The following is a 17,315-nucleotide window of genomic DNA, read 5'->3' as shown; positions in this document are numbered from 1 at the left end:
TCACTTGTGCCATCACTTTCCCATCATGGTAACAGGCTGCTCCGTTTGTGGGACAGAGGACATTTACAGAGAATCAGCTCTGAGGAGCAGATTGTACCAGGCGCTAGCAAGGGCAGACAGGGGAAGTAGGGCACACGCATGCACGTATGTGCCCTGGGAATGGGTGGGGACCAGGACACAGGCGCTGCTCAGCTGCCCAGTGCGAGAAAGGCTGTGCAGAGGTGGTGCAATGCACAGGCTTTCTGTGTGCCAGGTGACCCCCTCCTCACCCCAACCAGCAGAACCGCCTGGATGCTGGAGGAACCTCAGCTGCACCTTTCAAAAGGCAGGAGATCTCCCTGGTGCTCCCCCAGAGGAATTCTGGATAAGGCGAGAAGGATTCTACCTGGGATTGCAGGTGATGGATCATTTCCCATTGCGGGCAATGCACAGTCTAGCCTGATCAGTTTAAATCCATTTAAAAAAAATAGAACCAGGGGCCAGCATGTTTCTCCTCCAGATAAATATCCATAATTCTGCACCCAGCCCAGCCAGAGCAGGAAGGATGTGAGTGCTGAGTAGGATTGCTAAATCTGAGCACTACCTCCGGAACAAGATGGGTCTAGAAGCTGCTGCCAACAACCACCCACGGAAGCAATTCGCACTTCGCTTCTTTTCCAAAGACCTTTTGCCTGATCCTTCCTTTGCACTGCGCCTTGGGAATTCACCTCCTCCAGTGCAAAGCAAATGCCATTCTGAGCCATTCACACCCACTTTGCCCTGGGTACCAGGGGTGACACAAGGTGTCCCTGGAGTCTAATGAGAAGAGAAAGTCTTCCGAGCCCGGCCCCTTTACAGCAGTGACTAGAGCTGGGCAGGAAATGACTTTCCCCTAGAAGGAGAGTTTTTGAGACATCAAAAAAATTTCCCAGCCCGAATTGGGAAGAAGAGTCAAAATCTCAAAAATTTTGGAGAACTGAAAATCCAAAAAAAAAAAAAAAAAAAAATTGGTTTAGGTCAATTAGAAGATTTTATTTATGTAATTTTGGAACATTTTGTTTTGATAGTTTTGAAACATTTTGTTTTCAACCTTTTTTTCTTTTTTCAAACCTCTCGCTAGTCTAAATGTCTTCAAATTTCAGGATGAAAACCGGTTTCAACTCAAACAACCGGAACTTTGGATGTCAAAAATGTGGACGTGGGATATTCTGACAACGTCAAAACACTTTTTCCCAATAATTCCTCAGGTCAGGAGATTTGGCAAAATCAACCCTGTTTCGCCAACGGTTTCGGTCTCAACGAATTGACATTTTTCAGCCAAAAACAGCTTGTTGAAAAATTCCAGACTTAGCCTTGGTCTACACAACAGAGAATGACTCTGGTATAGCTACGTCACCCAGGGGTGTGAATAATCCACCCCCCTCACCGACGTAGTTACACCGACCTAAGCGCCAGTATGGACAGCACGAGGTTGGCAGGAGAAATTCTCCCACCAGCCTCTTGCAGAAGTGGATTAATTTTGCCAACGGGAGAGCTCTCTCCCGCCGGCATAGAGTGTCTTCACTGAAGTACAACAGTGGCGCACCTGCCTGGGTGCAGAGTTTTAAGTGTAGACCTGCCCTTACACAAGTTGCACTGGTCTTTATTGTTTGCCCGGCAAAAACAGCTCAGCTAAGGGAAAGTCAGCTGGAATCTGTTCTTCCTTGGGCCCGGTCAAGAGAATGGTTTACAAAGTTCCAAGCAGTCACACCTGTGGAAACTCCATGAGGACATTTGGGTTTCGCAGAGTCACGGTGGGCCTACGTTTCAAAGCAGGGGAAGCCCATGGGTAACACACCGGCTAATTTGACACACCAACCCTTTGTTAGTGGTGTTGATGCGTGAGAAGGAAAGAACCTCAGGGTGTGTCTGCATTGCAATTAGAAACCTGCGACCGGCCGGCCCATGTCAGCTGACTCAAGCTCAAATTAAGAGGCTGTTAAATTGTGATGTAGACACTCAGGCTTGGGCTGCAACCCACAGTAGGGACCCTTACAGAGGGGGTGCAAGCGGCGCACATCCTGATTAGAACCGGGAGACATTTTGGAGGCTACTTTTTGGGGTGAAAAACGCAGCAAAACCTTTCACGAATCGGTTAGAACAACAAACAAAAAATAATTCCAAAGAGTTTGAAACGGTTCAGCGTTCTCTCAACGAAGTGCTTTGATTTGCTGGTGTGAAATGACTTGGTCGCAAACTGTCCTTTAATCACACTGTGTATTTTTTTAAAAATGCAAAAGCGTTTCAAAGCGGTCACAATAAAACCATTCTGATTTTCTCAAAATGAAACATTTTGTTCGACCCGAGACTTTTTTTATGTAGGACTTTTTCAAGCTGCTGAAAAATTGCAAACGTTTTCGGTATTTTGGCCTGATCCAAAATGAATTCCCCTCCCCCACCATTTTTTGGAACATCCAATGAACTGCAAAATCTATTATTCGCCCCACTCTCATTTTGATCTGGTAGCCGCTTACCCGCTCTTTGCACTGGGGTAATTGACAAGGAACAGAGGAAAAGTCACAGGAGTCTTGGAGAGACGACACACAGCCCTACGATATCGTTTTTTACAGTCCTTTTCAGAGCCGTTCCACAATTGAATGCATTCATTTCAAAGGGAAAATGCGATGTTTCTAGATATCCTGGCCTGGGGAGGGACAGCTCAGTGGTTTGAGCATTGGCCAGCTAAACCTAGGGTTGTGAGTTCAATCCTCGAGGGGGCCATTTAGGAACCTGGGGCAAAAATTGGGGATTGGTCCTGCTTTGAGCAGGGGGTTGGACTAGAGGTCCAACTGAGTCCTCCTGAGGTCTCTTCCAACCCTGAGATTCTATGATATGCCACATTCCGGTTGTCAAATGCCCTGCATCCTGTTCTCCAGCTAGTGGAGATTCTTGCGTTCGTTACCAACAATTCTTAATAACCAAGTCACAATTATGGGCCAAATCGTACAGTCCTCACATGGGCCTGATTTTCATTGACCCTAACTCCCCTTTACACCTGACAGCGAAAGGGGCCTTAATAGTGAGTGTAAATGTAACAGGTCCAAAGCCAGGCCTTCTTATATGGTTATGGGCCTTTGCATCAATGAGAATCAGATCCACTGAGTTTAATAGGAGTGTTTCCTACACAAAGTCTACACAAACCACAGGAAGTTGGCCCAATAATACCAATAAATTATATATTGGGCACCCTGTGCCAACCCACAAGGTCTCCGAGCACCTAGCATGCAGTAATAGGACTCATTAAAAAGCCACAGAGCCAATAAACTATCGAGAGAGCAGAAACGAACGCCGCTCCCCTGAGCTGGCCTCCTGCCCTCCACCCACGGCCCGCCACACACGCGGACGCCACCCAGAGCCAATCCTCCCCCACAGCAATGGCAAGCTAGCGCCGAACCCAGACGTCTCTTCAGCCTGGCTCGGGAAGGAGGCAGACTCCAGGGTCCAGGCATATGCCAAGAGGGAGAGAGCAGCGGGGGTCATGGGCCCATGACCTCCACTGCCCTGCCTCCTGGGCAGTCAGCAGCTCTACCCCATCTGATCAGAGCTGCCATTCCGGGGCACAGAACAGGGCTGGGAAGGGGCGTACTACGCCTTTAAAGGACAGCCTGGCGCTCACAGCAAGAACTGCCTGGATTGAATCAAGGAGGCTCCCTCCTCTGCCCTCGGACTGACCTGTTTATACAGGGAGAGGGAGCCGAGCTGGAGAGAGAGGATGAGAAGCCATCCAGGTTGCCCCAAGTGGCACTCTCTCCCCACCTGGCTGTTCTGGCTGCGAGCTCCTGGCAGGCCTCCGTGGGGCAGCACGCCAACTCACGGGCGCAGGCCAGGCCGACGGCACTGAGCGTCCTGAAAAGCGACTGGAAAGGCGGCTCTGCATCGACCGTCTCCCAGTGACCCCAGAGCCCAGCAGGGCTCAGCTGACAAGCACAGAGCGGTTTGGCTGACATGCCACGTGAAGTCTTAGGGCACGTCTACACTATCAAATTAAGTCAACCTATGTTAGGTCATGTCCACACTAACCTCCGCCTGTTGGGGCCATGTGTGCTCACCAGGAGCGCTTCCGCTGACTTAAGAGGGGCAGTGTGGGGGGCTGAGAGCCAGCTGGGAGCCCGGCTGCCACCCGGACACTCAGCTCCGCATGGCGCTCCCTGCCAGGAACCTGACTGCCCCCCGGGGCTCCCGGCAGGGACCGGGGAACGGAGAGCCCGGGAGGTGGCTGGGCTCACGGCTGGAGTCCCCTACCCGCCCTGGGGTGACCGCCCCAGCTGTGAGCCGAGCTCGGGGTTCACGGCAGGGATCCGACCAACTTCATGGCTCCGGCAGGGCCACGTGACCTCGTCACAACTTACAACTTAAAGCGGCGCAGAAAACACCCTCAGCTCAGCGGGGCAGGACTAACCGGGATCAGAGGCGCCAACTTCTTCTGGCCCCGGTGGGTGCTCAACCCGCCCTCTGCCCCTGGCCCCGCCCCGAGTCCACCCCTGCCCCGCCCCCATTCCAACCCCTTCCCCAAAGTCCCCCCCCAACTCCACCCCCTCCCTGCCCCTATTTGACTCCTTCTCCAAATCCCAGCCCTGGCCCCACCTCTTCCCCGCCTCCTCGCCTGAGCGCGCCACGTTCCCGCTCCTCCCCCTTCCCTCCCAGAGCTTGCTACAGCTCTTTGGTGGGGAGGGGCGGGGACGCGGCGCGCTGGGAGGAGATGGAGGCATGGCGGGGAGGGGGGGGCGCTTGGCTGCCAGTGGGTGCAGAGCACCCACTAATTTTCCCCCGTGGGTGCTCCAGCCCCGGAGCACCCACGGACTCGGCGCCTATGACCGGGATGGCAGGGAAACGGGTGTTCATGCTGGAGTCGTGAACCAGTTCCTCTGCGGAGGTGCTGCCCAGCGACAGCACTGAGGTGTGGATACGATGGGGACTGAAGCGATGTCGGCCAGCAGACAGCATCTGATTTCATGCTAGTGCCAGTTATCTGGGCCAAGGGCACACTCTGGAGGCTGCCAAGTCCACCCCAGATCCCCAGGAGTGAGGACCCAGCTCCCACTAGGATTACCACAGCCGCTGCCTTCTCCCAGGCCTCCCTGGTGTCCTGGACCGCATGCTTAGCCTAGAGAAGAGATGCATAAGGGGCCACCTGATGACACTTGCCATGGATGGTCTAGGTTCACTTGGTCTGTACTTCTGTCCAGGGCACTGGACTAGTTGACCTCTCGAGGTCCCTTCCAGCCCTGCGGTTCTATGAGGCTACATGTCCCTCTGTATCTGCCTGGCATCTCTTCAGCTGCAGCCTCCAGAATCCCCCCCATCTTCACTGTCACTCTAATCCCATCACCTCCCTCCTGCTTTCCAAGGCCTTCCCTGCTTCTGCCTCCCCCAAGCCCTCCCCGGGCACTGCACCTCCGTCACCCACCACGCTCTGGCTCAGACTCTGTGCTCTGCCAGTTCCACCCCAGTCCCCTCCACGCCCCTTCTGCAGCCAGCACCTCCAGGTCCCCCAACGAGCCAGTGGCAGAAGCAGGAACAGAGTCTGATGTCCTGTCTATCTGCTGATGGCTATATACTGCCTCTCACCCTGGTATCTAGGCATATACTGTAGATTCCTCTGTCCTGAACACTGGCTCTCAAGGAGTACTCGGGGGGGGGTGGGGTGGGTGGGTCTACACTGCAATGTAAAGCCTGTGGCTGGTCCATGCCAGCTGACTCCGACTAAGGGGCTCGGGGGCTGTTTTACTGAGGGGTAGTTGTTTGGGCTCAGGCTGGAGCGTCCCAGAGCTCAGGCTGGTGCCTGAGCCCAAATATCGACACCACAATTAAACAGCCCTGCCAAGCCTGAGTCAGCTGGCCCGGGCCAGCCGCGGGTGTCTAATTGCAGTGTAAACACACCCTAAGAGTGTGAAGGGGTAAGTTCTGTGGGGCTCCCTACCCCTGGAAATGTCCTCCCTGCTCAGTACACCTTCCCACTCCTCCTTCTTTTCAAAACCCCAGCTTGCCCCACCATCCCGCAGACAGTGACCCTGCCGGGCATTCCCCTTACACGTCTTTCCAACGATCATGTAAAACAAAACAAAGCAAACAACTAGGAATGAATAAACTGCTCACTGTTTCAGCCCAAGGCATCCCATGCCAACTCTCTATGCATGTCTCCAGCCTCCCTGCTTTTTGTCTTCCCCAGCATCGTGGGGACCGGGGTAGATTGAAAGCTCTCGGGTACAAGGATCACACCTTTCTCTCCTCAGAGAAGGGCTTAGCACATTGCGGTGCTGGACCCAAGTTCTGATCAGTAGCAAACCCAGTCATTTCCACCCCGCATTAGCCCCTGTCCAACAAAGCACTTGACTTTAGGAGGAGTCCTGTGTCAAGTGGCTGCTTCTGTGCTTTTTTTGGAGCGGGGCAAAATTTGCACAAGCGCCTCAGTGATTTAGGAACCTCCGCCCCATTTTCAAAAGCGACAAACATTTAGGCGCCTCAGACCCGAGGCCATTCAACGTGACGTAGACGCCTCAGGGAGGAAAGGCAACGTTTTCAAAAGGGATTTGGAGCCGTAGGAGAGAAGGCTTTGTGTGTCTACACTCCAGTGTAGATGCTCACTACCGTGACGGGAGGGGTTCTCCCATTGCTGTAGTTCGTTCACCTCCCTTGGGACAGAAGAATTATTCTGTCAACCTAGCGCTGTCTACACTGGGGGTTAGTTCAGCATAACTGTGTCTCCCAAGGGCGTGGGTTTTTCAGCGTAGGGATGCAGGGACCTAGGCTCTTTTGAAAATGCTCCCTGTGCGGATGTTAATGTCAGCTGGCTCTTTCTAAGCGAGCCGCTTCTCCGGCTGTTGCCCCCGCCGCTCACGCTCACCCCCGGGAGATCGTGTCACAGCATCTGGCCCTGCAATGCCTTCTTGTGGGTCTTCCGCGTGTCTCCCCAAACCGTGGGATTTCACATTAATTACAGCGGCTATCTGCCCCTCCTCCCTTCAACCACCAGGCCCTGGGGCACCTGGCAACTTGCTAACTTCTCTCCCGCTTGCCTTGTTCTCGCCGTCTCCAGCCGGACCCAATGAAACCAAGGAACGTGATTATCCTTGCTCCAGAGGCTGGAGTCGGTTGATTATAAATGTTAGCTGACCTGAAGTGCCCGTCCCCCCTTTTAGGTTGGATTCAGAACACCAAGTGCCCCATGCGCCCTCTGCTGGCTCGGCAGGAGACTCAGCCCTGCAAAGTGGAGCCAGGTGACCTTTTTTTTTGCAGCGAATAGAAATTTGGCTGAAAAAATGCATTTTTGGGAGGCTCCAAAACTACTTATAGATTTGGGTCAGATTCAACAGACAGTTTATACAGCTGCAAGGCTGGTTTGATGTGGTGGCATATTTCACGCCCACTCTACAATCCGCTTGCATGGATGCAAATGAGTGCCCAATGGGTAGGGCAACTAAGAATTAGTCCTTAAGCAGAAGCAGCAGAACCGGGAGGGGGCGGGGTGGGCGAGACTGATCTAGATCTCTGACTCCCCCCAACCTCTTACGGAGGTGAGAGCAGAATGGGACCCAGCGATGTCCTGAACCTGTGCTGGGGGTGAGGAGCGACAAGAGTTGGACCCAGAGGAAGGCTGGAGCAGCCATTGCAGTGCACAATATCAGGCCAGCCACTGGGGAGTGGGTAGGACTCCTCTGACCAGCCTGGTACTGCTCTCCAGGTCCTAGCGCAGATGCCCAGCCCCGGAGAGGGGCAGGACCATGTGCACCAGCTGCTTGAGTGGAGTAGGGGACAGGACAGGGCACTGTCAGCTGGGCGGGGTCAGATGGGCATCAGCACGCAGGGCACCAGCCACCGAGGAACTGCCATGGGAACGGCAGGAGGAACTACCGGGAAACCCCTTCCCAGCCTGGAGCTGGCTCCGCTCTCCTCTGGTCTCTAGCTCCCCTTGCTCCTCCTCCTATCCCACTGACCCACGGCCTTATGTTCTGTGGATCCTGTACCATCAGGGGGATGGGACAGCTTCTGTCTGAGGAGAGATTAGAAAGACTGGGACTGTTCAGCTCAGAAATGAGATGGAGGGGGATAGGATAGTGGTCTACAAAATCATAAGGAAGCGTTAGTTACTCCTTCACAGAACACAAGAACCAGGGGTCACCCAATGAAATTAACAGGCAGCAGGTTTAAAACAAACAGAAGGAAGTATTTCTTCACACAACGCAGAGTCATCCTGTGGAGCTCGTTGCCAGGGGATGTTGTGGAGGCCAAAAGTATGACTTGGTTCAAAAAAGAACTAGATACGTTCTGGGAGGAAAGGTCCATCCATGGCTATTAGCCAAAATAGTTAGGGCTGCAACCCCATGCTCTGGGTGTCCATAAACCTCTGATTGCCAGAAGCTGGGAGCGGATGACAGGGGATGGATCACTCGATAATTGTCCTGTTCTGTTCATTCCTTCTGAAGCACCTGGCACTGGCCACTGGCAACGGCAGAACACTGGGCTAGGTGGCCCAGCGGTCTGACTTAGCTTGGCCATTCTTATGTACCATTCAATTCCCTGTACAGGCAGGTTTTCATAAAGCCTGTGATTTCCTCCCTGTTCCTTTCAGCTCCTTGCAAACTCCAAACACGTCTCCATTTTAAACAAATTCTCCAATCTAGAGCCACAGCAACAGAAAAGGAACATTTGCCAAGTGGGAAAAAAGTGAGTTTAAGCGGGGAAAGAAATGTTTATTGTAAAATGGAACATGACAGATTCTTCTTTCATGTTACCACAGTAAATAATGAAAATGGAGCTAGGAAGCTGCTATTTGCCAATACCACTTTATATTACAGGATGTAAATAATGACATGTTAACTAAGACAGTAATTATATGCCCTGCAGGTTACAGGATAATTGTCTAACCCAGCCAGAGTCTAAATATTTTAAATGGACTTTAAACAAAGCCAAGTTAGAAAAAAGGATAGTTTAGCCATATAAGGAGGTGAGATTGTTAAAGACACCCAGGTTAGCTGTGTATGGACCTGATCCGGCCGGCAACAATGGTGAAATTCGCATCCGTGCACAGGGATAGCGCAAGGATTCTACAGATCACATAGGATCCACTTAAGTCCTATTTCGAGAGCTTAGTAAGTAAGTGGTGTATAAGGCTTGTGTGGGTTCTCCGCACAAAGTTTGTATCACAGCAGCAGCTGTAGTCCCCAGCTGAGATCTAGGCTCCACCGTGCTACACTCTGTATATACACACTGTAAGAGACAGTTCCTGTCCCAAAGAGCCGACAATCTCACTAGACAAGGCAGAGCACAGGGTGGGAGAAAGGAAGGTTTATTCTCCCCATTTTACAGAGAGGCAAATTTCACCCAGCACGACCATCAAATCCACCCTGGCGAGCGGTCACACCTGATTTCGAGCGGCAAGCCCCTTGAGGGAGGGAGCAGAAACGCACCCTGTGACCTGCGAGTCCGGTCCAAACAGCTGGAACGAGGAACCCCTCATGTGATGAAATGCCCGAGGGCTCAGAAAGGTTCACAGGAAGGATTCAGCTAATAGCTTAGAAGAACAAAAGATGGAGCAAATTGCTGTATATTCTTGGACAGACAATTCATTGCTTCTCCCCTCCCCAAAAAAGAGAAAGGGGTGAAATTCAGCACATACCACGGGCCATGCTCAAGAATGCTTTTCATTCCTTATTGTAAGTAGCATTACAGTAGAAACTAGAGGCCCCAACCAAGATCAGAACCCATTACGCTAGGCCCTGAACGTACATCTCCTAAGAGACAGAGCCCACAATTTAAATGGACAAAGGATGGGAAGGGGAAACAACTTGCCCAGTGCCAATTAGGTCAGGGGCAGAGCTGGGCCCTTTACCCAGGTCTCCTGATTCACAGTCCAGGGCACCTAACCACTACGCCCCCCTCCCCCCATTGCCTCACTTGCTCCACTTTCATCTGAGGCTCTCAAATCACTTTGACAACTAAAAAAGCATCACAACACTCCCTGTGAGGCAGAGAGGCATTATTAACCCCAGTCTACAGATGGGGTAAACTGAGGCCTAGAGGGACGCATGACTTTCTCCGAGATCACAAGGGCGTACATGGCACATTCCAGAGCAGAATCCATTTCTCCTGCGTTTTAGGCTTGTGCCGTCACTATAGGAACATCTTTCCTCTCCCATCGGTAGAGACCCCAGACTGGCCTGGGGAATGGCGTTTCAGAGATGAAGGACCCCAATTTCAACCGTGCCCTCTAGCGGCTGCAGTGCAGACTCGCCGTCATCTGTACCTCAAGCGGCAGACAGCCTGGGCTTGTAGGTTACAGGTCTGGGTCCCCACTGTGGTGTGGGGCTGGCCCTGCTGCCAACGACTAAAAGCTCCGTTCTTAGCGCTGAAAAGCGGCTAGTGCATTTGACCCGCAGCGGTGGGATGTAAGTGACAAGGTGGCTGCTCAGCTGTCTAGTTACCAGTCCCCATGGCTGCGCCAACTGGAACAAAACAGCTTGCGACCTAGCAATGGTACCAAACCCACGTGTGGCAGGGAAAATACAAAATTACCAGGTAAATGAGGCACAAAAGTGGGGAACCAAGCCTAGAACCCCCGGTCCTTCGCATCAAAACACAGGCCTCTGCCCTTGAGGTAACGGAGAGCTCCTTCAGCTCACTTTTGCGGTAGGGCTAAGCTGCAGCCACTAGAGGGCAGCGTGGCAACCACTCATTCACACAAAGCTAGTGCATCACACAATCGCCTCTTGGCTTCTACAGCCAGACTAAATAACCTAAACCTTGGCAGGAGAGAAATGAAACGTCACTTCAGCACAGTGTTCAGGGGAAGGGCTGCTGGATGCCTACGTCTGAGAGAGTCAACATAGAGTGGCAGTAGGGGGTACTGGTTAGAGCGGGGCTGCTGCGTCAAGAGATGCATGTTCTACTCCCAGCTGTTTTTACTGCATGGCCTCGGGAAAGGCCCCTCAGGAGACCTGGGGTCAATTCCCTGCTCTAGCCCAGACTAGATGTGGGGAAAGTCGCTTTGGGCTGAGAGCTGTGTCTCATTGCTCCGGCTGCACGGTGGGGATGACAGCATTGCCCTACTACACAGGGGTGTTGCGGGGGTAAATATAGTAAAGATTATGAGGGGCTGACATGCTACAGTTAAGAACATAGAACGGCCATACTAGGTCAGACCAAAGGTCCATCTAGTCCAGTATCCTGTCTTCCGGGCCAGGTGCCCCAGAGGGAATGAACAAAACAGAGAAATTATCGAGTGATCCATCTGCTGTTTCTAGTCCCAGCTGCTGACTGTCAGAGGTTATGGGATGCCCAGAGCATGAGGTTGCATCCCTGACCATCCTGGCTAATAGCCATTGACTGACCTATCCTCCACAAACTTATCTAGCTCTTTTTTGGACCCGGTTATAGTTTTGGCCTTCACAACATCCCCTGGCAATGAGTTCTACAGGTTGACTGTGTGTTGTGTGAAGAAGTACTTCCTTTTGTTTGTTTTAAACCTGATGCCTATTAATCTCATTGGGTGACCCCTGGTTCTTGTGTTATATGAAGGGGAAAATAACACTTCCTTATTCACTTTCTCCACACCAGTCATGATTTTATAGACCTCTCTCATATCCCCCCCTTAGTTGTCTCTCTTCTAAGCTGAAAAGTCCCACTCTTTTTAATCTCACCTCATATGGAAGCTGTTCCATACCCCAAATCATTTTTGATGCCCTTCTCTGCAACTTTTCCAGTTCTAATATATCTCTTTTTGCAATGGGGGCAAGTGCAAATACATGCAGTATTCAAGGTGTGGATATACCATGGATTTATATAGTGGCATTATGATATTTTCTGTCTTATTAGCTATTCCTTTCCAAACGGTCCCTAAAATTCTGTTCGATTTTTTGCCTGCTGTTGCACATTGAGCGGATGTTTGCAGAGAACTGTCCACAACGACTCCACGATCTCTTTCTAATTTAGACCCCATCATTTTGGATGTCTAGTTGGGATTCTTTTTTCCAACGTGCATGACTTTGCATTAGGGCTGTCGATTAATCGCAGTTACCTCAACGCGATTAACTCAAAAAAATGAATCGCCATTAATTGCAGTTTTAATCGCACTGTTAAACAAGAGAATACCAATTGAAATTTATTAAATATTTGGGGTGTTTTTCTACATTTTCATATATATTGTATTCGGCGTTGTAATTGAAATCAGTGTATGTTATATTTGATTATAAATATTTGCGCTGTAAAAATGGTAAAGAAAAGAAATAGTATTTTCCAATTCGCCTCATGCAAGTGCTGCAGTGCAGTCTCTTTGGGTTGGAGTGCAGGGGGTGAGGGCTCCGGCTGGGGGAGCAGGTTCTGGGGTGGGGCCAGGGATGAGGGATTTGGGGTGCAGGAGGGTGCTCCGGGGCTACACCGGGGAGAGAGGACTCCCCCCAGCGCTCTCTCCCCGCAGCAGCACCTGGGCTGTGGGGGAGAGGCACCTGTCCCCGCCGCAGGAGCTCTGGGGCTGGGGCTGCAGGATACGCACCCCTCCCCGGGCCCCAGCAGGTCTGGGCTGCCCGGGCCACACCACTCCGGTTGCACCTGGGGACGGCCCGGGCTGTGCCTGCCCTGGCAGGGTCCGGGCCGCTCCGGGGTCCATCCAGGCTGCATCATGGCTGGGGCTGGCTTAGACCATGCCTGGGGCCAGGCATGGACCTGATCCCAGCCGTGGCAGGTCCCCGGGAGGGTTCCCTAAGCGCCCGCACGGCGCTAAATAGGACCGTTGCACGGCTGTGTAGCTTATAGGGAACTCCGCCTCTCTCCATTGTGAAAACTGACCATTTATTCCTTCCCTTTGTCACCTATCTTTTAACCAGTTACTGAGCCAAGCGAGGACCTTCCCTCTTATTCCATGACTGCCTACTTTGTTTAAGAGCCTTTGGTGAGAAACATAGGCACCGACTCCGTGGGTGCCCTGGCACTGGAGCACCCATGGGGAAAAAGTAGTGGGTGCTCAGCACCCACCAGCCACAGCTGATCGGGAACACCGCCAAACAGCGGGAAGGGCTTGGGGGAGGGCGGAGGTCTTGGGGAAGGGGCGGAGTGAGGGCGGGGCTTCAGGGGAAGGGGCAGAACGGGGAGGGACAAGGCAGAGCGAAGGCGGGGCTTTGGGGGACAGGATGGAACACCCCCAGGGAAAAGTAAAAGTCGGCACCTATGGTAAGAGACCTTGTCAAAAGTTTTCTGAAAAGTTCATACACTAGATCTACTGGATCCCCCTTGTCCACATGTCTGACACCCTCAAAGAACTCTAATAGATTGGTGAGGCACGATTTCCCTTTACAGAAGCCACATTGACTCTTCCCCAACATATCGTGTTCATCTGTGCATCTCATAATTCTGTTCTTTACTATCGTTTCAACCAACGGCCTGGTACTGAAGTTAGACTTACCAGCCTGTAACTGCCAGGGCCCCCTCTGGAGCCTTTTAAAAAAAAAATCTGTATTACATTGGCCATCCTCCAGTCATCTAGTACAGAGGCCGATTTAAGTGATAGGTTACAAACCACAGTTAGCAGTTCTGGAATTTCGTATTTGAGTTCCTTCAGAATTCTTGGGTAAATACCATCTGACCCTGGTCACATATTACTGTTTAATTTATGTGTTTGTTCCAAAACCTCTCTACTGACACATCAGTCTGGGACAGTTCCTCAGATTTGTCACGGAAAAAGAACGGCTCAGGTGTGGTCATCTCCCCACATCCTCTGCAGTAAAGACCAAAGCCAAAAATTAATTTTGCGTCTCTGCAATGGCCTTGTCTTCCTTGAGTGCTCCTTTAGCTCCTCAAACATCCACTAGCCCCACTGACTGCTGGGCAGGCTTCCTGTTTCTGATGTACTTAAAAAAATATTTGCTGTTAGTTTTTGTGGCTTTAACTAGTGTGCTTTCAAATTCTTTCTTGGCCTGCCTTATTATATTTTTACATATGACTTGCCAGGGTTTATGCGCCGGTCTCTTTTCCTCACTGGGATTTGACTTCCAGATTTGAAAGGATGCCTTTTTGACAAAGAACTTCTACTGTGGCTGCAGCTTATACTAGCAAAAACCTGCACTTTTGCTGGTCTAGCTTGTTCCAGACTCCCTGCCCCACCACACCCCCTAAGCGAAATATGTTATACCGGCAAAAGTGCAGTTTTGCTGGTCTACTTGCATCTATAAAATCCATAATAATAGTCTTTACCTCACAGGGGTATTTTAAAGCTTTATTAGTGTTTGAAGGCTTGGCTCTCCCTCTCTGTCTGAATCAGGAGCAACTTCCCTGAAGTTCCTGGCATAACACAAGGGTTAAGTTCCTGGCATTACACAAGGGTTAAATTGGTGTAAGTGTGCGGCGAATCAGGCCTGGAGCCTTTCAGGGCTTTCAATGAAAGGCGCTCTAGGAGCACAAAGCCACGGGGGATCAGTATGTCGGTTTCAGACTCGATGTAGAGACGAAATGCGGGACGTACATTTCTAGCATCAGCTATTCTACGGCCCTCCAGAGAGATGGCCCTGGGTTCAGTAAAGGTCACGTGCCGACCGCACGCTTTAAATCAAACTTCACTGTACAATTGTGAACATTGCTGAAGACCACGTCATACTAATCAAGGCATGTTACTTGTACTTTATAAACTGATAGACACGGATCTGGGTCTTCCATCAGTGCAGGGAAACTCAGGAAGCAGCTAACAGGACAGCAACGTGAGCTAAAGGTTTAGAACAAGATGCCAAGAAGATTATTGCATTCGAATGGAGGCTGCTACTCAGACGCACTCCCATGGAAGGTGATGGGAATTTGCTTCTTGAGGGCCTGAGTGAAAATCAGAGGTGGGCCTGTGAATTGTGGTCTATTGTGAGCAGATTCTAGACGGATAGTTGGCTGATTTGGAATTTGGTAAATGCAGCATTAATTAACAGCCCTTTGCTTGGGATAAGCGAGACAAGATCTATAAAGACTAATAATGATTAGGGCCTAAGGTTGCCAACTTTGTAATATTTTAAAATCGGACACCCTGCCTCCGAGGCCCCGCCCTACCTCTTCCCCCAAGACCCCGCCCCTTCCCCGAAAGCCCCACCTCTGCCCCTTTCCTCCCCGCCTCTTCCCCAAGGCTCCTCCCCCCATTGGCTCCACTTTTCCCCTCCCCTCATTGCTGGCGGCTTTTCTCCTCTCTCCCCACGCTCTGCCCGGGACAGGAGGATCTCGCCCGTGGAGCTGGGACTGGGAGCGGCAGCCACCCGGTGCAAGTAGGAGGCGGCCCCGGCTGAGCAGATGCTGGCGCGGGTGATGACTCGGTACCTCTCCACCTTCCCTGCCTGCTTTGGTGTCCAGTCAGTAGATGTGATCGGACACTGTCAGGTCCCCTTTTCGACTGGACTTTCCGGTTGAAAACCAGGCACCTGGCCACCCTACCAGGGCCTCAGATTCACATCTCCTCTGACAGCAGCTGCAGAGCACGGCCGAGCACATGGGGTTGGTTTGGGTGCAGAGGAAGAGCGCCCCCTGCTGGATCCCCAGAACGGCTTCCTGCGCCGCCGCCTTGTTCCGTGGAGGTCTCTCATGCAGCTTCTAGGCCCTGCCTGGCAGCTTTTAGCTTGGGAAAGCTGGCCCGGTTACAGCACAAGGGGGCATGGCTGCGGGCCACGTGAATGTTTGCAAAGAGACGATCTCAAAATACTTTTTCCAGAACAGGAACTAGTAAACTGTCAGCAACTCATAGGCCCAGAAATAGACAAAGGGAGGCAAGTGTCCCTTTCGGGCGAGGATAAACTGCTTGTTTAAAGGCTTGCGGTGGGATTCGCACCAGGAATCGGAATGCTGGCAGGAGTGGATGAGCCCCCGGGGGGGTCACCATCAAAGGGACGGAGTTCTTCAGCAAGAACAGAAGGAAGGGAGATGAAAGAGTCAGCTATTTGCAGAGGCTGCTCTGCAGAAAGGCAGCTAATTTCCCCCTCTGTAACAAGTCAGGGCTCCGGGGAATGGAAAGCCTTTGTAGAGGTAACCTGAGCACCCTAGCTTCAGGAAATCAGCCAGCAGCCCCACACAGCGGGAATGTACTCGGGTAGCTTTACAGACACTCGAGGCAGGCGTTCCAGTCTAGCTTTTCTATTCAGGTTAGTAAGAGGAGGAGTATGACAGTAGCGCCTAGTAGTGCCAGTCATGTGCTTGGTACTGTACAAACACCGAACAAACAGGCAGCCCCTGCCCCACAGATCTTACAGGGTAAGATTCTTGTCACCGTGGGATCTGAGCTCGTGACACCGCTAGCAATGTGGGACCCCACACATCTCCATCACACACTCTTCTCTCCAGCACACTCCAGGAACATTATGACGGACTCAGAGAAGGGTGCCCCAGCGCCTCACACTTTGACTCTAAGCGGACAAAGCAGGCAAGCGGCTCTCTTCCCCGCCCCGATGTCCATGCACAGCCAGAGCAGCCGTGACGGGGCTTCACCTTCATTCCCCCACAGCACAGGTAAACTGAGAACGCCCTCCGGGCTGGAGTTTGCTGTGGTTTATGCCAATGTAATCTGGGGCAACTGCACGGAAGTCAAAAAGGGTTTGCTCTCGGTTTACATAGGCGTCTCTGAGATGAGAATCTGTGTGAGCGTGTGTCTCTCTGGTGGTTCTTCATTACCAAGCAGGTAAATTCCAAGGACACAGCACTTTGGCCTGCAGCCTCACCATCTCTGCATAGAGCAAAGCACGTCTAGTTCCTAAGAAGACCCTTCAGTCTTGTCTACATGGGGACACTCAGTAAAAATTAATTCAGATTAATTTTCAATGTGGATTAATTAAACCTCAAACCCCTGTCTGGACACTCTCATTTGGAATTAAAGTGGCTTTAGGAAAATTAATCCAAATTAACCGAAGGTGCGAATTCGAAGCAGATTAGTTACTAATCTGCTTTGAATTCACTCCTTCGGTTTATTTGGATTAACTCTCTGAAGTGTCCCCGTGTAGACAAGCCCTTCTTTCAGTCTGATTTCCCACAAAGCAAGGCCACCAAGAATTTATGAAGCAAATCTGGAAGAAGGGAAAAGGCACCACTGTGTGTGCAGTAATTTCTGGTTCATCCTGGCCAAGAGAAACCAAAGTACTCAGGAGATTTCCAGGCCAATTTCAAGACGAGTGAGCTTCTGAAAGTCCTTGAGTAAACAGCTGATCTTCAGTGTAGCCATGTTCCGTGTGGTTTGTCCATCACTAGTCAGAATGTCCAGTCAGTTCAGTCCAGATCCCACTAGCTGAACATTCTCGTATGTTTTACCTTTTGCATCGAGGAGCTGAGATCTCTGTAATTACATGAATACAGTTCTG

At 51.5% G+C, this 17,315-nt stretch overlaps 1 protein-coding gene across 2 annotated transcripts in view; it reads right to left on the bottom strand.

Moving 5' to 3' along the window:
• The window catches only part of NRTN (neurturin), a 77,247-nt gene that overhangs the window by 12,969 nt on the left and 46,963 nt on the right, over window positions 1-17,315 (bottom strand). The gene's annotated exons all lie outside the window — the stretch shown is intronic.

This window comes from Caretta caretta, chromosome 25 (genome assembly GCF_965140235.1).
Source record: "Caretta caretta isolate rCarCar2 chromosome 25, rCarCar1.hap1, whole genome shotgun sequence".
In the NCBI taxonomy this organism is placed as follows: Eukaryota; Metazoa; Chordata; order Testudines; family Cheloniidae; genus Caretta; species Caretta caretta.
Note: the sequence above shows the minus strand (reverse complement) of the source record. Positions and strands in the feature narration are given on the sequence as shown.